This window comes from Protopterus annectens, chromosome 15.part0 (assembly GCF_019279795.1).
Source record: "Protopterus annectens isolate FY-2018-M chromosome 15.part0, PAN1.0, whole genome shotgun sequence".
In the NCBI taxonomy this organism is placed as follows: Eukaryota; Metazoa; Chordata; order Ceratodontiformes; family Protopteridae; genus Protopterus; species Protopterus annectens.
In genome coordinates this window covers 89,791,388-89,815,203 of record NC_056749.1, presented here as the reverse complement: position 1 = coordinate 89,815,203, position 23,816 = coordinate 89,791,388, and the positions used below count along the sequence as shown (strand labels likewise).

The following is a 23,816-nucleotide window of genomic DNA, read 5'->3' as shown; positions in this document are numbered from 1 at the left end:
GACCCCCCATTAAGACCTATTGTCTCAGCTTGTGGCTCGAAAACACATGGCCTAGCTAAGTTTATTGATAACAAGTTAAACGATTTGTGGATTAAGAAAGAATCTATTTTAAAGGATTCTTGGGACTTTCTTGAAGTTATTACTGAAGAGTTTTTTTGTGACAATTTGTTGTTTGTTACTATTGATATTGTGGATTTGTTTTCCAGTATCCCCCACCTGGAAGGAATGGAAATGTTTGAAGAGACTATGTTTCAAAATGACACATTGTCACATAATGACAAAGTGGTATGTGTATCACTAATGGACGTAGTCCTCAAGTATAACTTCCTAAATTTTTGTGGGGAGTTTTATAAACAAGTTAGGGGTGTTGCAATGGGTGCAGCCTGTGCCCCCACCTATGCTAATTTGGTGTTGTCTTGGTGGGAGGAATCATACATTCTAGAATCCAAGTTTCAGTCATGTTGGAAATTATATCGAAGATTCCTTGATGATATAGTAATTTTTTGGACCGGGGGTAGTACGAAATTAGAAGAATTTAAGACATACTTAAGTGAAACAACAAATTTTTTTTAATTTACTTTCAATATTTCCCCTGAGAAGTTACAATTTTTGGATGTGGAAATATACAAGAGGAATGGTAGATTTGAATCTAGAATATATAGAAAACCCACCTTTTGTAATTAATTTCTACACTATCAAAGTGCACATCCTTATTACTGTAAAAAGAACATTGTGAAGGGACAATTTGTTAGGGGAAGTCGTATGACTACCCTTGACACCGATTTTATGGTTGAATGTAACTTAGTAAAATGTTTTTAGAAAGAGGATATCCCCAGGAATTCATTGACAAAATTAAGAAGGAGGTAATGGATGGGAGAGAAGGTAGATTTAAACCCATCCTTGGAAAATAGAGCCTATATTAATGTAATTCATAATTCTTCATTGAGCCCCATCCCTCCTTATACTAACCATCCTGATTATAGGCAAGCACTAGATGTTAAGTTGTCAATCTCGCCTTCATTCTTGCTGGATGGGTTCGGAGCCGACCTCGGCTCCACTCTAAAAGCTCGAGAGTTGGTTCCACCAGCTCGAGGCTCCCCTTATATCCCACAATGCTAGGCGGTATTACCTCAGATCTCATTTGCCGCTACAGCGATCGAGGTGTTGTTTTTCTACTGGCTTCAGGTCAGTTCATTAGATCAGTCTAATTAGCTAATTTAAACCCCCTTTTAACCTAGTTTTCTCATTTTTCCCTTAGTTTAGTGGATTTTTATCCTTTTCTACCCTTTATCCCCCCTTTTCCCTCAAGAACTTATAAGTTCTTTCCTTAGGCCTTCGGGCCCTGATATCCCTAATTGTGGAGTGTATGTGTTTTTTTGTAGGGATATATATATATATATATATATATAAATCCTAAACTAACTAATTTTATTAGTTTTAATTTAGTTTAAACTTATTTCTCATAGTGTAATCGGTGTGTTTGTGTTTTTTGTGTGGTGGTTACACTTTTCGGTTCCTTGAAAATGTCCAAGGATTCAAAGGTCTTAGGCTTCAAGAAGTGTGACTCGTGCTGTCAGAAAATGTCTCTGACAGACGGTCACACTTCTTGTGTTTACTGCCTGGGACCTTTACACCTGCAGGACTCTTGTGCTGTATGCCATGGCTTCAGCCCCAGAGTCCTGCAGGAAAGAAAATAAACTTATTTTAAGAGGTTTGCTTAAGCCTGAGGGTTCCCTTACTGTTACTCGGCAAACCCTCTAAGGCTTCTAGGTCCTCGACTCCAGCTTCTGAGTGAGGCCTAAGGCTTCAAACCTCCTGCTACATCGGCTCCAGCTGGAGCCGATGAGTCTCAGACTGCAGCTTGCCCGCCGGAGCCGAGGCGCAGGAATTTCCTGTGTCTGTGTCGCCCGACACCATCGGAGCCGACATCTAGAAAGAGGTCTAGGTCACCGCCCTTTGCTTCGCTTCATTCGCTCCAGCATCTCCTTGCTGTCTGAACGGAGCCATAGATCCACCCTCTAGGTCATCGAGGCTGGACCATGACCTTCAGAGGGTAGTGAGTCGACTTAAGTCCGAGGCACTGGCCCAAATGCTTCAGAGCCCGACTCATCAGTCGATGCTTGACCCTGTTCCTCAATATGTTCCTCCTCCGACTCCTTTGAGCTCGGAGCCGGGGCAATTTGGAACCGAGACTGTGGTAGCGTCGAGCCGATACAAATGTCTTTTGCTCTGTCGCCGGCCCGATTTCTTCCTTAGAAGAATCTCGGCGGACTTCCTCGTCAGAGGGGGTGAGTGGCATCGGACCCTTGTCCGACCCCTCGGTGCTTCGGCGCTGGTGAGTTCGGCTCCGACATCGGCCACGGAACCATCACTGCCGGTGCCGAGGGGGGTCCTCAGCTGGAGCGGGGCCTCTGGCTCTGCCTGACAGGGGTGCTCGAGGTCATGCAGAGTGTGTTGGAACCTGGTTCAACTCCACAGTCGGCTCCGCCCCTCTGCCTCAGGTCATGTCTACTCACTCCCTCATCCCAGACCGCAGAGAGCCAGCTCCTCAAGAATCCCCTGTGGGGATCTCATCCTCTGCCAAGGCCTCTCCTGAATTGGCAGAAGAGCCCCCTAGGAAGAGAAAGTGTAAGAGGAAACACATAGACCCACCTGAGTCTGTCACCTCTGACACAGATTTAGAGGATTCCGAGGGTTCCCCTTCTGAAGATGTCTCCTTTGCAGACATTCTAGAAATCCTGAAACAGAGGGGAAATTGGCCAGCCCTTAGCCCTTCGGAGGATGAATCTGTGTATCTTGAGGCGTTTGGCTCTTGCCCTTCCACCTCCTGGGTGTCCCCCCACTTTGACCCCCTCATGCAGGTGGTAGCAAAAAAGGTGTGGACGGCTCCTGATTCAGTGGACCCCACCCCCAGGAGACCCTCAAAATTTATCACGGCACCAGCAGATAAACAATTTCTGACCAAGGGAGTTTCTGTGGATGCTATGGTGGTAGCTGCTGCCACTAAGAAGGAACTAGCTGATCCTTCAGTGCCTGTCCATCCACCTAACAAGGAATCTAGGTCTATGGACAGGTACGGGAAGCGGATGTTCTCAGAGACCTTTGAACTACCTATGCCATTTTACTCGTCTTCAAAGGGACTTGATCAAGGAAGCGAGTGACATGTTGAAGGATCCTACAGCTGCGGGTTTTCAGGACAAGATGAACACTCAACTGGCTACCCTGAATTCTATAGCTAACTCCACCATGCGCCTCATTTCATATGCGGCTGATGGAGCGAGCAGAGCCGCAGGGACAGGTGTGGCCTTACGGCATGCCTGGATGCGGCTATGCAACTTTAAAACGCCGCTCACTAATTCCCGCTTGATGGATCATCTCTTTGGTCCTCAAGTGAAAGAAACCTTGACTAGGTGCAGACGGATGGCAAGACTCTTTCTGCCGGAGTCCGTTTTCTACTCCTTCTAGGCCTTACCCCAAAGGCCAGAAAAGTGGGAAAATGTGGTTCCGTAAACAATCTCAAGGGACTTTGCCTGATGCACAGAGTCGGTTCCCGCCAGAGGCAGAGGGAGGAACAATAATGGTAGACGCCCCTAGAGGCAGGGGTCCAGAGAACCAGGGCAATCGAGAAACCTTCTCCGATAAGCCCTTTCAGCATCCCTGAGGTGTTGCCCGACTGTCCACCTTCGGAGGCAGTCGGGGAAGATTGTCACTGTACCCAGAAGCCTGGCAATCCCTAACTCAAGACAAGTGGGTACAGTCCATCATTTCGAAGGCTATTCCATTCCATTCTTTTCCAAATCAATCAAAAAATCCCTTCCAGATGTTCCACCCGCCAAAGAGATCAAGCAGCTGGAAATTTCAAAGTTGCTTGCAAAAGAGCCATTCAGCCAGTACCAGCAGACCAGCAAGGATCCGAATCTACTCCAAATTCTTTTTGGTTCCAAAGAAAACAGGGACTGGAGACCCATTTTGGATCTCAGTATCTTGAACAAGTCGGTCAAGAAAACAAGATTTCGGATGGTCACGCTACAATCCATCCTTCCCTTTTGGGAAAGGAAAACTGGATGTGCTCTATAGACCTCCAGGATGCATACTATCATATAAAATGAACAGACGCTCCAGGAGATTTCTCCGCTTCGGCTGGGAACCAGTCACTTTCAATTCAGAGCCCTGCCCTTTGGTCTCACCACTGCCCCGGTGTTTACCAAATGCATGGCAGTGGTAGCTTCTCACCTGAGACGTCAAGGATTCCAGGTGTTTCCATATTTGGACGACTGGCTCCTCACAGCTCCTACCAAGCATCTTCTGTTAATGGCCAGAGACTACACCTTTCGCATTTGTCAAAAGTTAGGCATCTCAATAAATTGCGAAAAGTCTGTTTTGTCACCTTGTCGTGCTATTACCTTCATAGGCGCAAATCTCGACACAGTCAACATGTCTGCGAGACTGACAGATCAAAGAATAGCAGACATACGCAAAATGGTCTCTCTTCTCTTCCACAGCAACAGAGTCAAAGCCAGGTTAGTTCTGAAAGTACTGGGGATTATGGCGGCTGCTATCCCTCTACTTCTATTAGCCAGATTCCACATGAGAATCCTTCAATGGATGCTCTTCACACAATGGTCATACCAGCAACTTCCGATGTCTCACACCATTATGATTACGCAAGCATGCAAGAATCATCTTCTTTGGTGGATGTCTTCCCCCTCAGCTCTCCCTGGGAAGACCCTTTGCTCCTTCCCCTCTGGTTGCTACTCTGACAACGGACGCCTCCCTGATCGGGTGGGGGGGGCATTATCAGGGCAGAACTGTCCAGGGCATATGGCAACCAGACGAATGCCACTTGCATATAAATGTTCTAGAGATGAGAGCAGTGCTTTTAGTGTTGCAAGCCCTTCAAGACTCTCTTCCCTTGGGAACGATAGCAATCCAGACGGACAATATGTCTGTAGTGTGGTATATCAACAAACAAGGCGGAACCAGATCCTATCCCCTATGTCGAGAAGCTCTCAGACTGTGGCAATGGGCGATTTCTTCTCAGCGGTTTCTGATAGCAATGCACATCCCTGGGAAGTCCAATCAAATCGCGGACAAGTTGAGCAGAGCTATCCTCATGCCTCACGAGTGGTCTCTGAAAGATTCTATTGTGGAGAAAATTTTTCTCAAGTGGGGTCAGCCTTGCTGCGACCTTTTCGCTACTCCCCAAAACAGCAAGTGCAGAGATTATTTCACCCTATTCCCGTTACCAGGCCAGCCCAGCAGAGACGCTCTAGTCCAAACTTGGCCCCGGGGACTTCTGTATGCATTTCCTCCCTTCCCACTAATCTCTCAAGTGATACAGAAAGCTATTGCTCAGAAGGCATCATTGATCCTCATTGCTCCTTACTGGCCTCGACAGGTTTGGTTCCCCTTTCTACATCAATTTCTGTTGGAGCAACCCTGGCATCTGGACCTAGTTCCAGATCTTTTGATCCATCAGTCGGGTCAGTTTCATCGCTCCCTAACATCATTGAACCTCACTGCTTGGTTCCTCCAGTTCCTACCTTAGCCAGGCTTCCTCAAATATCTCACACTGTTCGAGATATTTTAATAGCTTCCCATAAATCTTCCACTGAAAGATTTATCTTAGTAAATGGAAACGCTTTTGCCTATTGGGCTCAAGGAAGGGACTTAGATCCTTTCACTGCTCCCATCCAAATAGTTCTTGATTTTCTAGCTGAACTCTTTCACGCAGGTTCATCTCCTTCTACTCTCAAAGTCCAATTGGCAGCTATATCTAACTTTCATGTGGGCATTTCAGATTCTGCCATCATGTCTCACAAGCTTTGCAAAGCCTTTTGAAGGAGTTTTTCTACTCAGACCTCCTATAAGAAATCCTCCTCCTTCTTGGGACCTTAATTTAGTTCTCACTTCTTTGATTCTTCCCCCTTTCGAACCTGCAGCTTCCTGTTCATTAAAACTGCTATCATGGAAGACTCTTTTTCTGGTAGCTGTTACTTCAGCTAGAAGGGTTTCAGAACTTCATGCACTCAGCTGTCGACCACCATATCTGTTGTTCCATAAAGACAGGGTATCCTTACGAACCAACCCGACTTTTTACCTAAAGTAGCCTCTGCGCCTAACCTAAATCAAACCATTGACCTCCCTGTGTTTTCCGAATATTCTAACAGGTCTGAACAAAATTGCATTGGCTAGATGTTCATCGTCAGTTAAGGTACTATTTGGATAGGACCAAACAATTCAGAAAAACTGACCAGTTGTTTGTCTCTTATGCAGAAGGCAGAAAGGGACTTTCTGTTTCCAAGGTATCACTATCCAGATGGCTAACATCTCTGATTTCCCTTGTTTATGAAATTAGACACCAAAAGCTGCCTAACAAACCTAAGGCTCACTCCACCAGAGCCTTGGCTACTTCTATAGCCTTCCAAGACAGGCTGCCTATTGACACCATTTGTGCAGCGGCTACTTGGGCTACTCCTCACACTTTCATTTCTCATTACAAGTTGGATTTAGCTTCTAGACATAGAGCTAACTTTGGTTCCACTGTTCTCAAGAGTCTGTTCCGATAGGCCACCTGGGACAAGGTGCTAGGGACGCGGTCCCATCCAGCAAGAATGAAGTAGATTGACAACTTAACATATAGAAGTTATGCTCTTACCATAACGTTCCATGTTAGTTGTCTTCTTCTCGCCTTCACCCTCCTTCCCCTAGCCTGGACAGACCTAGAGGAGTTTGATTGTGACCTCTCTTTCTACCACCTCTATTGTACACAGGTATATGCTATTCTGTGCATATATTCCTTCTTCAGGTTTTCAGGTCACCTTCTTCCCTTCCTTTTATAGAGGTGGGTTCTTTTTCCTTTCCAGTGGTTCTGGAGTTATTTTTGGCTGGGCATAGCTTACAAACGAGATCTGAGGTAATACCGCCTAGCATTGTGGGATATAAGGGGAGCCTGGAACTAACTCTCGAGCTTTTAGAGTGGAAGTCGAGAGAGCGAGGTCGGCTCCGAACCCATCCAGCAAGAAAGAAGGCGAGAAGAAGACAACTAACATGGAACGTTATGGTAAGAACATAACTTCTATTTCTTGAATATAATGCCTTTAATAATAATATTACAAAAAAGGTTGTTGAAAAGGAATGGGCTAAGTTTATTAGTTTGACTGACTTGGAACTAATCAATAGAAATAGTTGCAACGTTGTGTATAAGAACTCAAATTCCTTTAAGAAATTATTGGAACATAAAGGCCCTTGTAAACCAACTAGGACTAGAAAGGGTACATTTAAGTGTGGGCATTGTGCACAGTGCAGCAACATTATAAACACTGATAAAATCTTCCTAGGAAGTAGACAGAGGTGGATTATAAGTAAAGATTATTTTAACTGTGAGGCCAAGGGAGTGGTTTACATAGGTTTATGCTCAGAATGTAATTGTTTCTGTGTGGGAAAAACAGAGAGATTATTCAAAAGGAGAATTTATGAGCATAACTACGAAATATCAATAAGAAAGGAAACAAATGCTCTATATAAACACTCCACGGTCTGTCCCAATGCAAAATTCCACTTTATGGTTTTAGAACAAGTTAAGAAAGATGTGAGGGGGGGGTTTGTGGGAAGAGAACTTGGAGTTTAGGGAATTATGGTGGCAAATTTCCCTTGATGCTACCACCTCCCCAGGTCTTAATGAATTCATTTCTATTGTACCACTTTTAAAATTAAAAGCAGGAAAATTATAAAGTTTTAACATGCAATTTGTAATACAACCAGCAGATGGCAGGCTATTCTTATTTATTTTATGCTTATTTTATACTTAGTCTAGTATTTTTTATTATTTAAGAGAATTTATTTATACTATTTATTCATGGTAATAAAGTGTTATTAAAGACCACAAATTGATTTCCATATTAAATGGTTTTAGTTTTTTAAAAAAAGTTTTACTTAATTCTATTGATCTAATAGTAAAGGGTTTTAAAGGAACCTAGTAATTCATATTTTCATTTTTTTAATTAATGCATTTATGTGATTGGTTAATCTATTATCTAATTTATGTATAAAAAGGTTAGTTTTTAGTCAGAGGTTATCTGAAGAAGTCATTGTAGTAGGACGAAAACGCAGTTGTATTTAAGGCGTTAATGTTTGTTTGTTTGACGTGACCTTTGTGGATTATTCAATAAACTATCAACTTCATCCAGGTTGTCTCCAGCAGTCGGTGGCACTTTATTCATTTATTGGTTTCTCATTGTGCCTTGGTCTTTTGTGTTTTTTTCTCAAGTTTATTTGGATTTACTGCTATGGAGAAAACTGACCCACCGGAAGGAAAAAGGGCGGATGAAATTGGGCAATCGAGAAAGCTGATTGGTCAGCTAACTGAGCTGATTGATTTACTGACACCTTTGACGCAGTCCTTGGTAGGACTATACAGCAATGTTCGTGTCCACAATGCGGAAGCACTGGAAGTGGATTCTGGGTCGGGCATTCATCGTGGGCAGCAAAATGATAAAAACGGATCGAAAGATCGAAGTGAGGGTGGCGACCATTCTTTTAATGCTGCTATAACTCCAGGCATTCTGTGTGAAGCGGGGACTTCTGGTGGTAATGCAAATGGAACTAATGGTACCATTCCAGCAGGTCAAAAAATGGTTTCCAATCACAAGACTTTTTCAGGTACTGTTAACCTCAACAATGATTGTGGGTCTAGTTTTCATTTAAAAGAAATTAAGGATTGGTTATTTAAAAAGTATACCTTCAAGAATAAACTGCCTAATGGACGACCTGTAGTGGCTGACTCTTGTCAAGCTGGACAATTTAGGTAAACTTATGTTAAAATATCGGACCCTGGAGATTGAAAATGAATATTTAAACGAATGTATTTGTAGGGGTATTGTCCCTAAAGGACTAAGGGTTATTAAATACCCCAATAATGTACGTGAAGGGTCTGTTTTCCATAAAGAATTAATTGAGTTATTTAATAATTGTGGATCTGAAGTAGGATGTTCATTTGTCCGCAACCTGTGGGCTACGGATCCGATATCAGATCCGAGCTGGCAACTTGTTTCAAGCTAATGGATCCGAGCTCCTAGCTCCTTCCTTCACCCATAATCCCCTGCTAACCCTCCATGACCTCAGATCTAGTTTGCCGTGCTTGTGGATGGCTGGATCCTTGTTGAGCTCGTCAGATAAGTGAAGAAAAAGTTACCTTTTTCTAAGTACTTTTTGTCAGGAATTTCTTTTTTAGTTTAAATTAATACTTTTAAAGTGTGTCTGAATTAGGTTCCTTATTTTTTTTTTTAATTAGTACCCTCCCTTCGCTGGTCGCTAGTGTGTGAGTGTGTGTTGCGTGTCTTTTGGGGCCTGTGTGTGTGTGTAGTTGCTTTTCTTTTTTAGTTTAAAAAAAAAAAAAAAAAAAAAAAGGGAATGGCTGAGGCCCCAAAAGCCATATTTTCTAAATGTACCGAGTGTGGCCATAAGCTCTCCCTGGCTAATGGCCACACTCTGTGCGTTCGGTGCCTTGGGGTTGAACACCTCACCTCAGGCTGTACCATCTGTGCAGCGTTCAACCCCAGGGCACTGAAAGAGCGGATGTCGAAGCTGGTCCTGGCGGGACTTTTACCCCCGGATTCGGCTTCGGCCTCCGCTACCTCTGCTGCTCCCGTGGCTCCACCACAGCCTGTGGTAGTTGCCACTCCTGCCCCCCTGCCTCCGTCCGGGACTCAAACTCCCGCTAAAGTGTCGGAGGACAGGGAGGCCAGGAGGGAAAAATGGAGGGAGAAGCACCACAAGCGGCAGGCCGAGACCTCTATTTCGGCCCCGCCAGCTAAGCGGGCTTCTCCCTCCACTGCTTCTAGGTCGTCTCCTCCTCGGCTCCGATCCCCTTGTTTCTCCCCGGGGCCCGAGGAGGAGACCCGATCTCCATCGAGGTCATCGAGGCGGCATTCCAGGCCTGCCTCGGTGGCCTCCTCGAGATCTACCTTCAATTTATCAGATGCAGACTTGGTCCGGATGATGCGAAGATACATCCAGGCCCAGCTGCAGATGGGAGTGCTCTTGCCTCCCCCCCCCCCCTTCAGGGGGGGAGCTCGACACCTTTTTTCCACCCAATTGCTCCTTCTCCGAACCGCTACCCAGGTTCGGAGCGCTCAGAGCTGAGCAGCTTTGGAGCCGGGGGTGGGTGGGCGCCGAAAGTACTTGGTACTTCGGATCCGACCCTGCCCTCGAGCCTGTCGGATCCGACCTCTCGGAGCCATGGTCTGAGCTTCGGATCCGGGGGATTCAGTGTGCCTTCGGCTCCGTCCACGTCGGAGCACACTGGTCCCTCGGATCCGACAGTCTCGGCGCCGGCTCCGATCCCTTCATCGGATCCGAGTGGGAAACGACTTTCGGATCCATTGGAGAGTGGCTCTCCCTTGGCCTTCGATGTTGTGGAGAGGGCTCTGTTGAGAGCATCCGGACCCCCAGTCCTTGCACCGACTCCTCCCTGCACTCCCTCTCTGCTGGGCCAGGCTTCCATCACCCGGCCAAAGAGACAGCCTGCTTCGATGTCACAGATAGTTCCATTGGAACAAGTTGTTGCTGGTGAGGCCTCCTCGGACAGTCCCCCCGAGGAAGCTCCCCGCAAGCATAAGTGCAAAAGGAGGCACGTGGACTCCCCTGAGTCCTTAACCGAGGACACGGACTTGGAGTAAGGGAAGGCTCCCAAGATCGCTTCTGAGGATGTCTCCTTTGGAGACATCATGTAGATGCTGAGAATCAGAGGTGGGTGGTCTGCCCCTAAGTCTTCCTCTGATGAGTCTGTGTTTCTGGAGGCATTCGAGGCAGGCCCGTCTACCTCTTGGGTGTCCCCTCCAGCCAACCCCCTGGTGGACCTCATTACCACCAGGGCGTGGAAGGATCCGGACACCGTGGAGCCAATACCTAAGCGACTGGATAGGATTCTTAGCCCCCCCCTCAGACCAATCACATTGGAGTAAGGGCCCCCCTGTAGATGCCATGTTGACGGCGGCAGCCACAAAGAGGGAATTGGCTCAGGAGAGTTCCTCAGTCAATCCACCGAGCAAAGAGTCCCATTTGATGGATCGCTTAGGGAAGCGAGTCTTTAGTTCAGCGACCTTCTCAGTAAGGTCTCTGAACTATATGGTACATGTCATCAGGATGCAGCGGGATCTTATCAAAGAATACGCTGCATCCCCCCCTGAGTCCATGTCGGAGGAGGATAAACAATTGTACTCCACTCGAATGGCCACTCTGAGATCTATTTCAAACACCTCTATGCGGCTGTTGTCCCACACCACAGAGGGAGCCGCTAGGGCTAGCAGAGCAGGCCTAGTCATGAGACGTCAGGCCTGGCTCCGTCATTGCGACTTTATGGAGCCCTTTAAAGTGTCCTTCGTGAACGCCCCTTTTGATGGTTATGCCCTATTTGGCAAAACAGTTCGCGAGACACTTGTCCAGAGCAAGAAGGACGGCAAGACGTTGTCTGCCGTCGGAGTCCGCTTCTCTCCCCAGCGGTCCTTTTCAAGGAATCAAAAGGGTCAGAAGAAGATGTGGTTCCGGAAATCGCAACATTCCCAACCAGCTCTGGACAACCAGTCCTACCGTGGCAGAGGTGGACAGGGAGGACGTCGCCCCAGGGGCAGAGGGGCTCCGAGAAACTTTGGGTCCAGAGAACCTGTCTCTGAGCAGCCCGCGCAGCAGCCCTGAGGGGTTGCCCGGCTGCTCCACTCTGGAGGCAGTCGGGGGGCAATTTTCGAAACAGCTAGCGGCATGGGAGTCCATCACAACAGACCACTGGGTGCTTCACATCATATCCAGAGGGTACAAAATACCAATACTTCATGTCCCCCAATCCAAGAACCTCCCCGATGCACCACCCAATCAGAGGGAGGCCGCAGCCGCAGAAATACAGCAGCTGCTAAGAAAGAGCCATCCAGCCTGTCCCCCAAGACCAGCTCAGATTAGGGTTCTACTCCAGGTTATTTTTGGTGCCAAAAAAGACGGGGGACCTGATACCCATCCTAGACAATTCCCGCTTGAACCTGTCAGTAACCAAGGAAAAATTCTGAATAGTCACTCTTCAATCTATCCTCCCCTTTTTGAGGAAAAATGATTGGATGTGCTCTATAGACCTCAAGGATGTGTATTACCACATCTTAATGGACAAACGATCCAGGAGGTTCCTTCGCTTCCGGCTGGGGGCCAGTCACTACCAGTTCAGGGTCCTTCCCTTTGGCCTCACCACAGCCCCCAGGGTGTTCACCAAAGTGTTAGCAGTGATTGCGGCCCACCTGAGACTCCAGGGAATTCAGGTCTTTCCATACCTGGACGACTGGCTCCTGACCGCACCAACAAGGCATCTACTTTGCTCGGCCAGAGACTTCTTTCTCCATCTAGCCCCACAACTAGGCATTACTATCAGTGTCAGCAAATCTCTACTGGCTCCGACGCAGATCATAGAATTCATAGGTGCCAGAATAGACACCAGAGATTTGCGAGCCTTCCTAACTTCGAGAGAATCAGGAACCTACAACTTCATGTGTGGGCTATCCTTCATTCAGAGGCTTCACCAGCGGAATTGGTCCTGAGAGCACTAGGCTCCATGGCGGCAGCGATTACACTCCTTCCATGCGCCCATTTGAACATGCGAGTACTGCAATGGACTCTGTTAGTGCAATGGTCCTTCCTCTCCACCATCCCATTGCTATCAGCAAGGCTTGCAGGAGGGCGCTACTATGGTGGCTCCAAGCATCGAACTTCCATACGGGCCGTCTCTTCTGCACCTCTCCCCCTATCGCCACGGTGACCACGGACGCTTCCCGCCTCGGGTGGGGGGGGCATTATTCAGGCAGGACAGGCCAAGGCACGTGGAACGATATGGAGACCTCCCTGCATATCAATGTTCTGGAGATGAGAGCGGTGCTGTTGGCGTTGCAAGCACTTCAGAGCTTCCTCCCCGCAGGAACGATTGCAATTCAGTCGGACAACATGTCAATGGTCTGGTATATCAACAAACAGGGGGGAACCAGATCTTATCCTCTTTGCCGCGAAGTCATGAGTGTGTGGGAATGGGCGATCTCCACCAACCACTTTCTGATTGCAACGCACATTCCGGGGAGGACCAACATCCTAGCGGACAAGCTCAGCCGCACCCTTCTTACCCCGTACGAGTGGTCTCTCAATCCTCTAGTAGCGAAGCAGATATTCGCAACATGGGGGCAACCCTGCTGCGATCTTTTTGCATCTCCATTAAACACCAAATGCGACAATTTCTTTGCTCTAATCCCTCCTCCAGGGGAAACTCCAAGAGACGCTCTGGTGCATGCTTGGCCACCCGGTCTACTCTATGCCTATCCTCCTCTGCCAATGATGATACAGCTCTTACAGAAAGCCTCGCGGTTGGGGAGCAAGATGATTCTCATTGCCCCATTCTGGCCTCGACAAATTTGGTTCCCTTACCTGTGGTCTCACCTTGTGAATCACCCTTGGATTTTAGATCCCATTCCGGATCTCATCTCCCATCCTTTGGACTTGCCAACTCCAAACCTGGACAATCTGAAACTGACAGCTTTGTTGCTCCAGTTCCACTCCTAGTTAGGACTCCCGGTATCTCTTCACCAGTCAAAGCCATCCTCGTGGCAGCGCATAAGCCCTCCACCAGGAAAGTGTATCACAGTAAATGGAAACGTTTTTCCATCTGGGCGGAGCACCGCGATCTAGATCCCTTTACGGCTCCTCTTCCATCCATTTTAGACTTCCTAACTGAACTCTTTCAGGAAGGCGCTAGTTGTTCAACTGTCAAAGAGCAGTTGGCAGCCATATCTCATTATCATGTGGGACATGATTCAGGGCCCTTGATGTCAGCCAAATTGTGTAAAACCTTTCTCAAGGGTACCTTTTTACTTAGACCCCCTGTAAAAGAAGCCGTACCCCCCTGGGATCTTACTTTAGTTCTTCAAGCCTTGACTGCTCCACCCTTTGAACCTGCTGCTTCAGTGGATCTCAAATTCTTGTCATGGAAAACAGCATTCCTTGTAGCCATTACTTCAGTGAAAAGAGTGTCTGAACTTCAGGCTCTTTCTGTGAAGCCTCCATACCTGATTTTTCACCCAGATAGAGTGTACCTCAGGATCAATCTCTCCTTTCTTCCCAAGATAGCATCAGAAACCAACATAAATCAAGCCATAAATTTACCGTTTTTCTTCCCTAAATATCAAAATAAGGGAGAGTACAAGCTGCACTCATTGGATGTTCATAGGCAGCTTTGTTTTTATACTCATAGGACAGCTGGCCATAGACAATCTGACCAGCTGTTCGTTTCCTTTGCCAAATTTAACTTGGGGAAAGCTCTCTCTAAAGTATCTTTGTCTCGCTGGATTTCCCAATGTATCCTACTGGCTTATCAAGCCTCGGGTAGACCCGCACTAGAAGGAGTTTGTGCTCATTCCACCCGCTCCATTTCTACTTCTGCGGCTTTCAAGTCTAGAGTTCCTTTGGATGATATTTGCTCTGCAGCCACTTGGGCTTCATCTCATACCTTTATCAACCACTACAAGCTAGACCTGCTTTCTAGAGGGAGAGCATCCTTTGGCTCTGCGGTGCTTCGTAATATCCTTCCATGATGGCCACCCAGGATGCAGGTAGATGGGGACTCTGTCCCACAGGTTGCTGACAAATGAACATCCTACTTCAGATTTAGAAGTTATGTACTCACCATAAAGTTCCATCTGAGTAGATAGTTCATTTGTCTGCAACCATCCCCCCCTCCTTCCCCCTGACCTTCTTTGGATCTACTAGTTGTTAGATATCCTTTTGTTGGATATATATTGAGAGGCAAACTCAATCTGAGGTCATGGAGGGTTAGCAGGGGATTATGGGTGAAGGGAGGAGCTAGGAGCTCGGATCCATTAGCTTGAAACAAGTTGCCGGCTCGGATGCGATATCGGATCCGTAACCCACAGGTTGCAGACAACTGAACTACCTACTCAGATGGAACGTTATGGTGAGTACATAACTTCTAATTTAGACATGCTGAAACTTATTATTAAAGAAAACACTAGGAATCAGGTTGTTTTACAGAATGAAATAACCGAACTTGATCAATGTATAAAAGATGATTTAATTTTCACTATTAAGGAAGAGAATGATAAGTATTTCAATATTAGGGGAGAAATTGATGGGAAGTGTATGGATATTATTCAAAGGAAATTCAAGAAACTTGAACGTGATACTGAGGAATATAAAAATGGTACAGTATACCCTAAACCAAGAGTTTCAGGTTTCTTGAAAAACCTTTATGGAAATAATAATGTTCAGGAAAACCAGGTAGATTTTGAGGATGATAATATATTCCAAGATGGGGGACCCCCTTATGAAGAATCCCCCCCCCCCTTATAGATCTGAGAGGTTAATGAACAAACCTGGGTACCAAGATAGAAATTTTCCATGGAGAGGGGGGAGAAGGGGGAGGGGCAAATACTAATTAGTGAACCCCCCCCCCAATAATCAGTTCAATAGTAGTAGTATTTTGGTTTGTGGTGTTAAGCACACTTTTAACGAGTTCAGTATTTATAATTTTAGCAATATAATACTAGAAAAAGAGCATTTCAGCCTGCTTTCGAAAGGTTTTAAATTTATACCTTACAAAAAGGGTGAACTCACACAATCTTTGTTAGATATAAAGCTTTTTTTAAGAAAAATTAATTTGGGTTTATTATTACCTTCTGAGGGAGATGTATTTAATCCACAATTGAGGAGAACAACTGTATTCAACCCACCCCTGCATCCACAATTGAAAAATTTAGAAATTTTAATGGAAAAAGAACTAAGAAATAAGTTTAAGAAAGTGGGGTTTAGACCTAATTTGAGTAATAAAGAAAGGGATATTTTATATACTTTAAGAGACAATTATGAGATCAGAATTATGAAACCTGATAAAGGGGGAGGGGTGGTTTTAATGGATAATATATACGAAGGTAAAATGAATGAAATTGTAATGAACGAAGAAGGATATACTAACGTGTCTGTTAATGAAGTAAACATTGCATATAATAAAATTGATATTTGTTTGAAAGACATGTTTTTTGAAGGGTTATATGATAAAAAAATTTGATTTTTTAAAAATTGATAAACCCAGAGTTCCTACCATTTTTGTGATCCCTAAGATTCACAAAAATGAAAGGGACCCCCCATTAAGACCTATTGTCTCAGCTTGTGGCTCGAAAACAAATGGCCAAGCTAAGTTTATTGATAACAAGTTAAAAGATTTGTGGATTAAGAAAGAATCTATTTTAAAGGATTCTTGGGACTTTCCTGAAGTAATTACTGAAGAGTTTTTTGTGACAATTTGTTGTTTGTTACTATTGATATTGTGGATTTGTTTTCCAGTATCCCCCACCTGGAAGGAATGGAAATGTTTGAAGAGACTGTGTTTCAAAATGACACATTGTCACATAATGACAAAGTGGTATGTGTATCACTAATGGACATAGTCCTTAAGTATAACTTCCTAAATTTTTGTGGGGAGTTTTATAAACAAGTTAGGGGTGTTGCAATGGGTGCAGCCTGTTCCCCCACCTATGCTAATTTGGTGTTGTCTTGGTGGGAGGAATCATACATTCTAGAATCCAAGTTTCAGTCATGTTGGAAATTATATCAAAGATTCCTGGATGATATAGTAATTTTTTGGACCGGGGGTAGTACGAAATTAGAAGAATATAAGACATACTTAAGTGAAACAACAAAATTTTTGAAATTTACTTTCAATATTTCCCCTGAGAAGTTGCAATTTTTGGATGTGGAAATATACAAGAGGAATGGTAGATTTGAATCTAGAATATATAGAAAACCCACCTTTTGTAATTCATTTCTACACTATCAAAGTGCACATCCTTATTACTGTAAAAAGAACATTATGAAGGGACAATTTGTTAGGGGAAGTCGTATGACTACCCTTGACACTGATTTTATGGTTGAATGTAACTTAATTATTAAAATGTTTTTAGAAAGAGGATATCCCCAGGAATTCATTGACAAAATTAAGAAGGAGGTAATAGATGGGAGAGAAGGTAGATTTAAACCCATCCTTGGAAATAGGGCCTTTATTAATGTAATTCATAATTCTTCATTGAGCCCCATCCCTCCTTATACTAACCAACCTGATTATGGGCAAGCACTAGTTCTTGAATATAATGCCTTTAATAGTAATGTTACAAAAAAGGTTGTTGAAAAGGAATGGGCTAAGTTTATTAGTTTGACTGACTTGGAACTAATCAATAGAAGTAGTTGCAACGTTGTGTATAAGAACTCAAATTCCTTTAAGAAATTTTTTGAACATAAAGGCCCTTGTAAACCAACTAGGACTAGAAAGGGTACATTTAAATGTGGGCATTGTGCACAGTGCAGCAACATTATAAACACTGATAAAATCTTCCTAGAAAGTAGACAGAGGTGGATTATTAGTAAAGATTATTTTAACTGAGAGACCAAGGGAGTGGTTTACATAGGTTTATGCTCAGAATGTAATTGTTTCTATGTGGGAAAAACAGAGAGATTATTCAAAAGGAGAATTTATGAGCATAACTATGAAATATCAATAAGAAAGGAAACAAATGCTCTATATAAACACACCACGGTCTGTCCCAATGCAAAATTCCACTTTATGGTTTTAGAACAAGTTAAGAAAGATGTGAGGGGGGGTTTGTGGGAAGAGAACTTGGAGTTTAGGGAATTATGGTGGCAAATTTCCCTTGATGCTACCACCTCCCCAGGTCTTAATGAATTCATTTCTATTGTACCACTTTTAAAATTAAAAGCAGGAAAATTATAAAGTTTTAACATGCAATTTGTAATACAACCAGCAGATGGCAGGCTATTCTTATTTATTTTATGCTTATTTTATACTTATTCTAGTATTTTTTATTATTTAAGAGAATTTATTTATACTATTTATTCATGGTAATATAGTGTTATTAAAGACCACAAATTGATTTCCATATTAAATGGTTTTAGTTTTTTAAAAAAAGTTTTAGTTAATTCTATTGATCTAATAGTAAAGGGTTTTAAAGGAACCTAGTAATTCATTTTTTCATTTTTTTAATTAATGCATTTATGTGATTGGTTAATCTATTATCTAATTTATGTATAAAAAGGTTAGTTTTTATTCAGAGATTATCTGAAGAAGTCATTGTAGTAGGACGAAAACGCAGTTGTATTTAAGGCGTTAATGTTTATTTGTTTGACGTGACCTTTGTGGATTATTCAATGAACTGTCAACTTCATCCAGGTTGTCTCCAGCAGTCGGTGGCACTTTATTCATTTATTGGTTTCTCGTTGTGCCTTGGTCTTTTGTGTTTTTTTTTACACTCGGAACAGTTGTTTGTTTCTTTTTCCAGCCCAACGTTGGGGAAGTCCGTTTCCAAAGTTACCTTGTAGAAATGTCTGAGAGATTGTAGTACTTACATATGTAATAAAAAATCTCATGTTGCATGTGCCAGTGAGAGCATATTCCACCAGATCAATGGCCACTTCAGCTGTTTTCCATTCCAAGGCTTCCATGAATGAAATATGTGCAGCAGCAATACTGGGTACTCCACATACCATTATCACTGATTACAAATTGGATCTGGTCTCCAGGGGAAGAGCTTCCTTTGGTTCTCAGGAATATCCTTCCATAGGGCCACCCGGGATCTAAAGTAGATGGGGACTGTTCCAAGAGTCAAGAATAGATGAAGATTGACAACATCAGATAAAGAAGTTATGTCTTACCATAACATTACATCTGTGCTGTTGATCTTTATCTGTTCTTGGCATCCTACCCTCCTTCCTCCTCCTGTGAATTCCTGGAGCGGTGAACTTTTGTCTTGGGTGCATTATTAGGGTTCATTTTAGGCATGGCTTCTTCATATTTGCTCATGGTGGATGTTCTTCATGTTTCACTGTTGCAGTCATCACACTTGGGTTATCTGCCTGCAGGTAGCCCTCAGTCGGCCCGAGTACCAGAGTCTTGGGATTTCTGCATCGGATGCTGTCGCTTCCATGACACCAGGTCATCAGGGGTATAAAACAGGCAGCCCGTCGCCATTACATCAGTCTTTCTTGCCGAGAAGGAGCCCGAAGCAGAAGCAGTTTGCAAATGCCGATTGGCCGCTACCTGAAATTTTTGTTTTTCAAGTTTCAAACCTGAAGTATTCCAAAGCTAGGTACCCCGTTGGGGATTATTTTTCTTGTTCTAACCAATGTCAGAAAAAGTTAACAATTGTCTTGCCTTTGGAAAGAAAATATCTCACAGAGATTTTCATTCTTACTACGTCACCTGTTTAGGCCCAGACTACGATGTCCCTCGCTGTTGGTTTTGTGCCTTGTTTAATGCCCGAACCATTCATCATCAGGCTGTCTTTGTCGCTAAATTCTTTCACTCTTGTTCTCTGTATTCCAAAATGGCTTCTATAAGCCATCCGACTACCAATCTTCCGAAAAAATGTAAAGATAAAGACAGACCGCATAGGTCCAAAACTGCAGATGACTCTTCCATTAAGCTAGTCGCCAGTTTGCCGGTACTCAGTCAGGTGCCTTTTCAGCCCCTGATGCCTGCTTCTGCAGATTCGCAGGCCTCTGCTGAGACCCATTCTGAGTCTGGTATGCCTCGAGATGCTTCTTTGACTATGGAACCTGTGGATGTCTCTACCTTGGATGGGTCCGGAGCCACTGTGCAGGCATCGGCTTCTGAGGATGTATTCCGACCTACCAGTGTTTGCATTAAACCGATAACTTCGTTCTTGGCTAAAACTACTGAGTTTCTCAGGCCCAGAGTATGCACTGCACCTAGAAAACTGATGACCAAAGTGCATGCTCAAGCTCCCATGCCACAAAAACAAATGCTTAGAATGGCTGAAGACCTTATTACCCTAATCAGGGAAGCCAGACTTCCTCTGCTAAAAGACAAAGAATTGAGTTTCATTCTGATTCTACAGACCAGGAGTCCGATGACTCTGACCCTTCTGATTACCAGGACATACCCTTATCAACCTACAAGGATTCAGATGCAGAAGAATCTATTCCCTCTGCCTCCACTCCAGAGGATTTTTCTTTTGGCAAAACCTTGCATACTTTAAGAGAGCATTTCCACTGGAAATGCCAGGACTACCCTCAGTCCAAAAAGAAACTCGGAGAATTTTTAGAGTTGCCTCAGCACAGGCCTCTAGTTATAACCCCTGTCCTGGATATTGTAGATGATGTCTTCATGGGATCCAGTCTTACTCCAGACACTTTACCACCAGCCCCTAGAAAACCTGACCGGTACTACAGAGTACCTGATTCTTACAAATTTTTCTTTAAGAATCCTACTGCGGATCCAGAGACCATTTCCCAGGGACCTAAAGGCATTAAGGCTACTACAGCCAAAAACCTTACCCCTTCAGACAGGGATTCCAGAGCTTTAAACAGATGGGGTAAGAAGGCATATACCTCTGCAACTCTTGCCATCAGGGCATTGAATTGCCAGTTTCACATGTTGAAGTACCAGCAACATATTATGGAACTAATTAAACAAAAAATGGTGTTACTTCCAGATTGTGCAGAAAATAAAGATTTACAAGAGTTAATGCATTCTGCAAACCGAGTTAGTAAGCATACTTTGCAGTGTGGCTGTGATGCCCTAGAAGCATCTTGCAGGGCTGCAGTCACTGGGTCTGTACTGAGAAGGCATGCTTTGCTGAAAGAACAAACCTTGCCAGATCATGTCAAATCAAAATTACTAGACCCTCCTCTACATCAGGACAGTTTGTTTGGTACCAAAGCAGAAGAAGTTCTTAAAAAGATGGAAGAAAAAGGTAATCTATGCAAACTGTTAAAGAATTCTTACAAGTGCAGTCACCTAGATTCAGTAGGCATTGGCCTTCTAAAAACTGGTCCTTTCCAGCCCCTTCCAGGCCTTCTCAGTCCAAACCCAGGGTAAACAGACCACCCAGACTACAGTCTCAGGGTATGCAGAGATCTAAACAATGGAGTGCTCCCACCTCAGAAACAGGGAGATGCAAGCCGCCCCCTTATGGAAAAAGTTCACAATGACTTTTCAGTTATCCTTCCCAGCCCTGCCCAATTACCTGTGCTCATAGGAGGAAAACTTGCCCTTCATGCAGAAAACTGGATGTCCATTACTCAGGACCGATGGGTCATAAGCATTTTATCCCAGGGGTACAGATTCTACTTCCACTCACTGCCAACCCCAAGCGGGTTTCCAGACCTTCCTTCAAACCAGTGGGAAGAGGCTCAAAAGCAGGTCCTTTCCCTGCTCAATATCAGAGCTATTCAACCTGTTCCAGTAGAACGAAGGGGGCAGGGTTTCTACTCCAGACTTTTCCTGGTGCCCAGAAAAGAGGGCTGTTGGCGCCCTATCCTGGATCTATCAATTCTCAACACCTTTCTGGTGGTCCCAAAATACAAGATGCTTACCCTGCAACAGCTTCTCCATAAGCTAGCCAAGGATGCCTGTTTAGTCACTCTAGACTTAAAGCTTATCTGCACATCCCTATTAGTGAGTCATGCAGGAAATATCTATGCTTCAGGGCAAGCTGTATTCACTATCAGTTCTCTGCACTTCCCTTTGGCTTATCTACTGCACCCAGAGTATTCACAAAGTGCCTGGCTCCAGCCATTGCATATTGCAGGCAGAGAAATATCCAAATTTTCCCATACTTGGACGATTGCTTGATTCAGGCGGACAGTCAGGAATTGCTGCTTCAGCACCTGGTATTTGTAAAAAGCCTTCTCACTTCATTGGGGTACACCATCAGCGAAAAGAAATCACAACTGATGCCCAGTCAAAAGATTGTATGCCTGGGAGCAAGCTTGGATACAAATTTCCAGATGACATTTCTCACTCCAGAAAAACAGGTCTATCTGACCAACTACTTAAAATAACTGGTCACCAGAACCCAGCTATCTTCAAAGAAAATACCGCAAGCCCTAGGGTTCATGGCCTCATGTATTGTGCTAATTCCATATGCAAGACTGCATATGAAGAAACCTCTTTGGTACTTAAAAAGTCTTTGGTGCCAACATTCTCAGGACCTGGAAACAGTCATTCCATTCATACCTTGTCTAAGGGCAGAGTTCCTTTGGTGGGCAGAAGCATGCAACCACAACGAGGGACTGCCTTTCACTCAACCCCTCGCCACCCAAACCCTGACTACAGACACATCAGACTATGCATGGGGGGCTCACATGGCAGGCAAATGCATTCAGGGCCACTGGAGCGCAGGCCAAATTGTCCTACACGTCAATCAAAAAAAGATGCTAGCTGTTACAGAATGCTCTGACAGCCTTCAAATACCTAATCCTTCCAGGACAGCTGCTGGTAAAAACAGACAACACCACAGTTATGTGGTACATAAACAAACAGGGGGGAACCCATTCTTACCCATTCTACAAGTTAGCCATGGCCCTGTGAAACACAGCCTTGAGCAACCAAGTGCATCTACAAGCTCAGTTCCTGCCAGGCAAACAGACAACTTAAGCAGAAATCTCCTAGACCCACACGAGTGGAAATTGGAGCCCAACACCTTCAACCTTCTAATCCAGAGGTGGGGGACACCAGAGGTGGACCTCTTTGCCTTCCCCAAGAACCACCAGTTGAGCAAATTCTGCACCAGAAACCCTCACAGCAGAGCATGGAAGATGGGATGCCCTATGCTTCCAATGGGAAAACCTTTCAATTTATGCCTTTCCCCCTCTGCCCCTCCTCTCGGTAGTACTCAAAATCAAACAGGACAGGCCAAGGGCAATTCTTATTGCCCCATTCTGACCACGCCAGCACTGGTACCCACTCTTATGCAGTCTGACAACAGTGCCACTCTGGCACCTTCACCAGACTCCTACCCTGCTAGGGACAGATTTTGCATCCACAGTTGCAAACCCTAAACCTTGCAGCCTGGCTTATCCCTTGAATACACCACCAGCAACCCTCAGCAAACAAGTGCTGGATGTTGTTATTGAAGCCAGAAGGCCTAGTACTAGGAAATCCTATGCTGAAAAGTGGAAAAGATATTGTTCTTGGAATCAATCTTAAGGAAAGGACACAGCAGTGCCTTCTTTACCTCTAATTCTGGATTACCTAGCAGAGCTACTCCACAGAGGCCTATCCTTCTCCTCCATTAAGATTCATGCCTCTGCCATCTCAGCTCATTACAATACTGAGCCACCTCTTTTTTTCTCACCCTCTCATCAAACAGTTCCTGAGAGGGGCTAACAACTTAAGGCCCCCTAGGAGAGCACCCACCCCTGCCTAGGACATTAACTTTGTACTGGAAAAGCTCACGCTTCCCCCTTTTGAACCTGTTGCTTCAGCAGAGTTAAAATCCCTCTCTTGGAAAACAGCCCTGCTTTTAGCCATAACTTAAGCAAGAAGAGTGTTTGAGTTACAGGCATTAATGGCTGTGGAACCCTTCATTATTTTCCATGCCAACAGGGTTTCCCTCAGGACTAACCTGACCTTTATGCCTAAGGTGGTGTCCAGTGTGGCTCTAAACCAATCAATCCATTTGCCAACCTTCTTCCCTAATCTTCAGAATAAAGGGGAAAGAATCCTGCACTCCTTGTATGTGCACAGACAACTCAAGTTCTACCTTGATAGGACTAAACCTTTCAGAAAATCTGACCAGCTGCTAGTCAGCTTTGCTACAGGGGCAGAGGGCAAGGCCATTTCAAAACAAACCATTTCCAAATGGATAGCACACTGCATCCATTTCTGCTACAAGCACCATGGAAAACCTACACCACAGGGGATCAGACCGCATTCCACTAGGGCTACTTCCACCTCTACAGCATTTCTC

At 44.6% G+C, this 23,816-nt stretch overlaps 1 protein-coding gene across 1 annotated transcript in view; it reads left to right on the top strand.

Moving 5' to 3' along the window:
* Positions 1-23,816, top strand: part of OCRL (OCRL inositol polyphosphate-5-phosphatase) — a 2,544,778-nt gene that overhangs the window by 1,414,722 nt on the left and 1,106,240 nt on the right. The window lies entirely within an intron of this gene.